The sequence below is a fragment of the Podarcis liolepis genome (genome assembly GCF_965112155.1).
Source record: "Podarcis liolepis genome assembly, chromosome: Z".
Lineage (NCBI taxonomy): Eukaryota > Metazoa > Chordata > Lepidosauria > Squamata > Lacertidae > Podarcis > Podarcis liolepis.
The window spans coordinates 3,029,772-3,035,771 of record NC_139570.1 but is presented as its reverse complement, the minus strand read 5'-3'; positions in this window follow the sequence as shown (position 1 = coordinate 3,035,771).

Genomic DNA, 6,000 nt, shown 5'->3' with positions numbered 1-6,000 from the left:
GAACCGACGCCGCGCGACCCACAATAATAACAAACGGCGGCAGGAGGGAGCAGCGTCGGCGCGGGGACTGCGCAGGCGCCGGGGAGGGGCCGGGCCGCGCGAGAGAGAGCAAGCGGGGGGGGGGGCGAGCGGGCGGGAGCGCCTCCGCCTGCCTGAGGCGGGAACGGGCGGGCGCGAGGCGAGGCCGTTTTCTCCTCAGGATGCGCCTCAGGGATTCCGGGGCGGCCTCCCGATTCTGCCCTCAGAACATCTGAGGAGCCGGGCCGAGGAGCCTTAGGGGGGCCCGTTAAACTATATGGTGGGGGCGCAAGTTGACGGGTATTGCCATTCAGAGGGTGTGTGTACACGCCACCTCATGTCGTCAGGGAGGGGCTTACCTGACCCGCCCCCACTCTCCCATGGGTGCAGAGGTCCTCTCACAAATTCCCCCGAAACAAGTTAGAGATGAGCTTGGGGTATCTCCAAATCTGGGAGAACTGTGTACAGCTATTAACCAAATGAAGAACAACAAAGAGAGTGGACATGATGGGATACCTGCTGAAGTCTTCAGAGTGGGCGGAATTGAATTTACACAACTTCACAAGCTCATCGAAATAATCTGGGAAAGAAGAAATCCCAGCAGACTTTAGAGATGCCACAATTACCAATCTCTTTTTTAAAAAGGTGACAGAACTGATTGTGGAACCTGTCGAGGCATCTCTCTATTAGCTGTGGCCGGCAAAATTCTTGCAAGGATCTTAGCAAACCTTCTTGTAACAATATCCGAGGTGACCCTTCCTGAATCCCAAAATGGCTTTCGGCCTTCTAGGGGGACAGCGGACATGATTTTCACCACTTGACAGCTTCAAGAAAAATGGAGAGAGCAAAACCAACCGCTGTATATGGTGTTTATTGACCTGACTAACACTTTCAACACCGTAAATTGTAATGCCCTGTGGACTGTCCTTCTGAAAACTGGATGCCCAGATAAATTTGAAAACATTTGGCTCCTCCATGATAATATGACAGCAACAATTGCAGATAATAATGGCTCTCAAAGTGAACCATTCACAGTGGGATCAGGTGTTAAAACAGGGTTGTGTTATTGCCCCAACTCTATTCATTATTTTCATTGCCATGATCATTGCCATGACTTTGTTGAAGGGAAATTACCCACCAAAGTAGAAATCATATATTGAACAGATGGAAAGCTCTTCACTCTGAGCAGGCTGAAAGCAAAGAGTAAGGTTACCGTAACTTCCGTCATAGAGCTTCAGTATGCTGATGACAACGTAGCGTGCGCGCGCTCAGAGGATGGCCTCCAAACCATCCAAAATATATTTGCAGAAGCTTACAAAAAGCTTGGCCTATCACTCAACATCCAAAGTGCTGCACCAACAAGTGCAAAATAACCCCTCTGCAGTGCTACAAATCCAACTCAATGGTAACGTTGAAAAATGTGGATCACTTCTCCTACCTAGGTAGTTATATTTCCACAACTGCCAACACTGATGCTGAAATCCAGCATCGCCTGAGCTCTGCGAGTGCAGCTTTCTCCCGATTGAAGTGCAGAGTGTTTAAGGACCGGGACATTTGTAGGGAAACCAAAATGCTTGTTTACATAGCTATTGTACTACCAACTTTACTATATGCTTGTGAAACATGGAGCACTTATAAACGCCATCTCTAACCCCTTGAAAGATTCATCAACGGTGTCTCCGAAAAATTTTACACATCACTTCGGAAGACAGGCGAACTAATATCAGTGTACTGGAAGAAGCAAAGATCACCAGTGTGGAAGCAATGACTCTTCAACATCAACTTTGTTGGACTGGTCATGTGCAGATGCCTTGTGATCGCCTTCCAAAGCAACTACTCTATTCCAAACTTTAAAAATGGAAAGCGTAATGCTGATGGTCAACAAAAGAGGTTTAAAGACTGTCCCAAGGCAAATCTAAAAAAATGTAGTATACACACTGACAACTGGGTGACAAATACTGGCCTCCAGTTGGAGAACGGCCTTTACCAAAAGTGTTGAACAGCCTTTACCACAAAAGTGTCTTTGAAGACACTCAAACTCAGGACGCAAGGACGTGTTAGGAGGAAGGCATACTTGGCAAATCAACACCATGATCAACTCCCACCCAGAAACCAATGTCTCCACTGTGGAAGGACATGTGGATCCAGAACTGGCCTCCACAGTCACTTATGGACTCATTGTTAAAATCGTGTTTATGGAAGACAATCTTACTCCGCTACGAGTAATCACCAAAGAAGTAGAAGAAGAAGAAAGAAATTTTAATTCAAGTTGGCAAACCGACCAACCAAATCCCCCCCCCCCCGCAATGTGGGTTTTTGAAGAGAAAATGCATACCTCCCCCCCAAAAAAATATTTCCCATTCACACACACATTTTATTTCATTTTATTTTATTTTATTTTATTTTTAGACATGGGTTTTGTAGCGTTTCCATATCCAGCCACTAGCCATAGCAATAAAAAACAACTACTTCTGAACATAAAGGTAAAAACTTAACTATGGTGACTGGGAGCGGCCGCCGAGACCATATAACACCGGTCTTGAAAGACCTGCATTGGCTCCCAGTACGTTTCCGAGCACAATTCAAAGTGTTGGTGCTGACCTTTAAAGCCCTAAACGGCCTCGGTCCAGTATACCTGAAGGAGCGTCTCCACCCCCATCATTCTGCCCGGACGCTGAGGTCCAGCGCCGAGGGCCTTCTGGCGGTTCCCTCATTGCGAGAAGCAAAGCTACAGGGAACCAGGCAGAGGGCCTTCTCAGTAGTGGCGCCCGCCCTGTGGAACACCCTTCCAGCAGATGTCAAGGCGATAAACAACTACCTGACATTCAGGAGACATCTTAAGGCAGCCCTGTTCAGGGAAGTTTTTAACGTGTGATATTTTATTGTATTTTTGGTTTTTATGGAAGCCGCCCAGAGTGGCTGGGGAGGCCCGGCCAGATGGGCGGGGTATAAATAATAAATTATTATTATTATTATTATTATTAACTATACAAAATACATTCTGGTGGTTTGTAATCAAATTATTCTAATTGCCCCTACTAAAAAATGTTTTGCAATTTTTGCTGTTGCCTGATTGAAACCGCTTCAGTGTTTTCTTATAAATGGAAAGTGCTGCATTACATTTTTTTCATATTGATTTTTTTAAATAACAAAGCAAAACCAAAAAGTCATATGGCATTACTTTTTTTATAACAAAGCAAATAAAATGTTATTACTCTTTTTTTCCTTGCTGGCTTTTCCTGCTGGTAGTCAGCACTTAGGGATTTAAGGAGAACTGTCATCTTCACCACCATAATCTTTACCTTCTGCATAGATGGAGAAATACAAGACTTATTGTTCTTTCTGCTCAGACAGAGCTTGTGGATTTATGTAGAAATATAGAAAAGGCTGTGCTAATCCAGAAGAAGAAGAAGAAACAACCCTCCAAAAAACCTAGCTGGAAACCAGACATAATAGTGGAATCTACACACATATATAATAAAAACCATTCCAAAAATCTTTTTTTAAGTGATTTTTAAAAATACATTGAATTTTCTGTAAGGCTCGCCATCTAGTGTCACATTGTATATTGCACTTAAAACACAAAATGTTTTATTTGCCGCTGTATAGCTGAAATGTCATAAAAATAGCAAGATTCCAAGTCCAGGGCTCTCCATCAAGCAAACCAAGGGGGGCATCTCCTAGAGCCTGAGCCCTTTTGGGTCACCCCAATATATTTTGGGGGGGGGTTGCCCCCATGTTCAAAAGTGGAGGAAGAGACCAAGCAATGCGCCGCTTCAGTGGCCAGCTCCTTCGATGGTGGCAGGAGGAGGAGCCGTGGACATTGAAGCTGCACTGCCACTGCTTTCAGCTCCGCACCCAGCTTCTCTGACATCCTGACATCACACACACAATATTGGGACGCCATGTGCACAACGTCATGTGCCACGCAACATCGGCTCCCCCATTCTCCTCTGGAAGCTGGCGCCTCTGGTTGGAATCATGAAGTGGGGTGGTAGCAGTCCAGAAGTTAGGCTAAATGTTGTAAGCAGCAGCCATGAGGTCAGGCTGCATGTTAAGTTTCATGATGCCTGCAACTTTTATAGAATCATAGAACTGTAGAGCTGGAAGAGATATTGAGGGTCTTCTAGCCCAAAACACCCTGCAATGCAGGAATCTAAGTGGCTGCCCAACTTCTACTTAAAAACATCCAATGAAGGCGAGTCCACAACCTCCCGAGGGAGACTGTTCCACTGTCAAACAGGTCTTACTGTCAGAAAGATTTTCTGTATGTTTAGTAGGAATCTCCTTTCTTGTAACTTGAAGCCACTGGTTTGGGTCCTACCCTCTAGAGCCGGGGAAAACAAGCTTGCTCCCTCTTCCATGTGACAGCCCTTATGGTATTTGAAGATGGCTACCATATCGCCTCTCAGTCTCCTCTTTTCCAGGCTAAACATACTCAACTCCTTCAACTGCTCCTTATTAGGCTTGGTTTCCAGACCCTTGATCATCTTAGTCATGCTCCTCTCCTACACCATCAAAAAGTAATCTCAGGATCTGCCGATATAACATGTGCCTGTTTCTACTAGTGTGTTCTGTGCATTCCGCTGAAGTCATATGATGAATATGGGTGACACCTGGGCTTCCATTTCAAGCAATGTGCAGGGACCTTCACTTCTTTATTCCAGCATCCTGGTGTGTAAGCTGGTGGGCTGGATGGGGGCAAACAAACTGACTTGGAAAGGCAGGTGGGTAGTTCTTGAGTCTGGTGGGCATGGTTTGGGGGAAATGGCTGCAAAGGACAACTGGGACACTCTGGCCAATCAAGACTAGCCCATTTGCTGGAGGCTCCCCACAACTGTGCAAAGGTAGAAGAGCTTCTGGAAGAGTTGTGCAGAGGCCAGGAAATGAACTATGGGTGGAGGGGGTGCCATATTTGCCATCCTTGGTACCTCTGAGAAAACTACACCCAACCTGCTGTAGACTGAAATTGTGTGTGTGTGGTGCAGCAGAAGGGGACACTGTTGTAAGCTGCCTGCCTGAAAAAGTTTATCAGTCCTGGGCGCCTACCCATCATCCCTAGAGCGAGAGACTAGACTAGGGAGATGCCAGCAGATTGCAAGAACCCTCTTCTTTGTGAGATTTTATTTTTTAATTTTTTAATTTTGAGGGTGGTGATCTGTGAGTTTGCTCGTGTGAGAGCCAGGATGGATGAGTGAAGACCTGGGAGAGAGTCAGGAGACTGAGAGGTGGTTTGTGGGAATGGGTTTCCAAATTTATTGCTGTATTGATTAGTAATTCACATGAATGGTTCTATGGGTTCTTTTTGAAACTTATGTCATTGCTGTTATTTTACAAACTGCTTAGTGATATCTTTTCATATAGTAGATTGTATAGTAATTGCCTTAATAATCATCATCATAAAAGTCAATATTATCTCACTAAATTTTGAGAGTTCTTCGGGGTATTGACAGGCATGTGGGTAACGTGTGGGACAGTATTCATTCATTCATTCATTCATTCAACTTTTAAAACCACCCTTCATCCAAAGTATATCCCCCAACTGCCTCCAGACACTCACACAGGACCTTCACCGCCTTCACTGGTTCTGAATCGAAAGAGAGGTAGAGCTGGGTATCATCCGAATATTGATGAACACCCAGCTGAAACCCCCGATGATCTCTCCCAGAGGCTGCATGTAGATGTTGAAAAGCATGGGGGAGAGGACAGAACCCTGAGGCACCTCACAGGTGAAAGCCCAGGGGTCTGAACACTCACCCCCCAACACTACTTTCTCGACACGGCCCAGGATAAAGTAGCGGAACCACTGCATAACAGTGCCCCCAGCTCCCAGCCCCTCTAGACAGTCCAGAAGGATGTTATGGTTGATGGTATCAAAAGCCACTGAGAGATCCAACAGAACTAGGAAACAGCTCTCACCTTTGTCCCTAGCCCACTGGAGATCCTCGACCAGTGAGACCAAGGCAGTTTTGGTCCAATGAT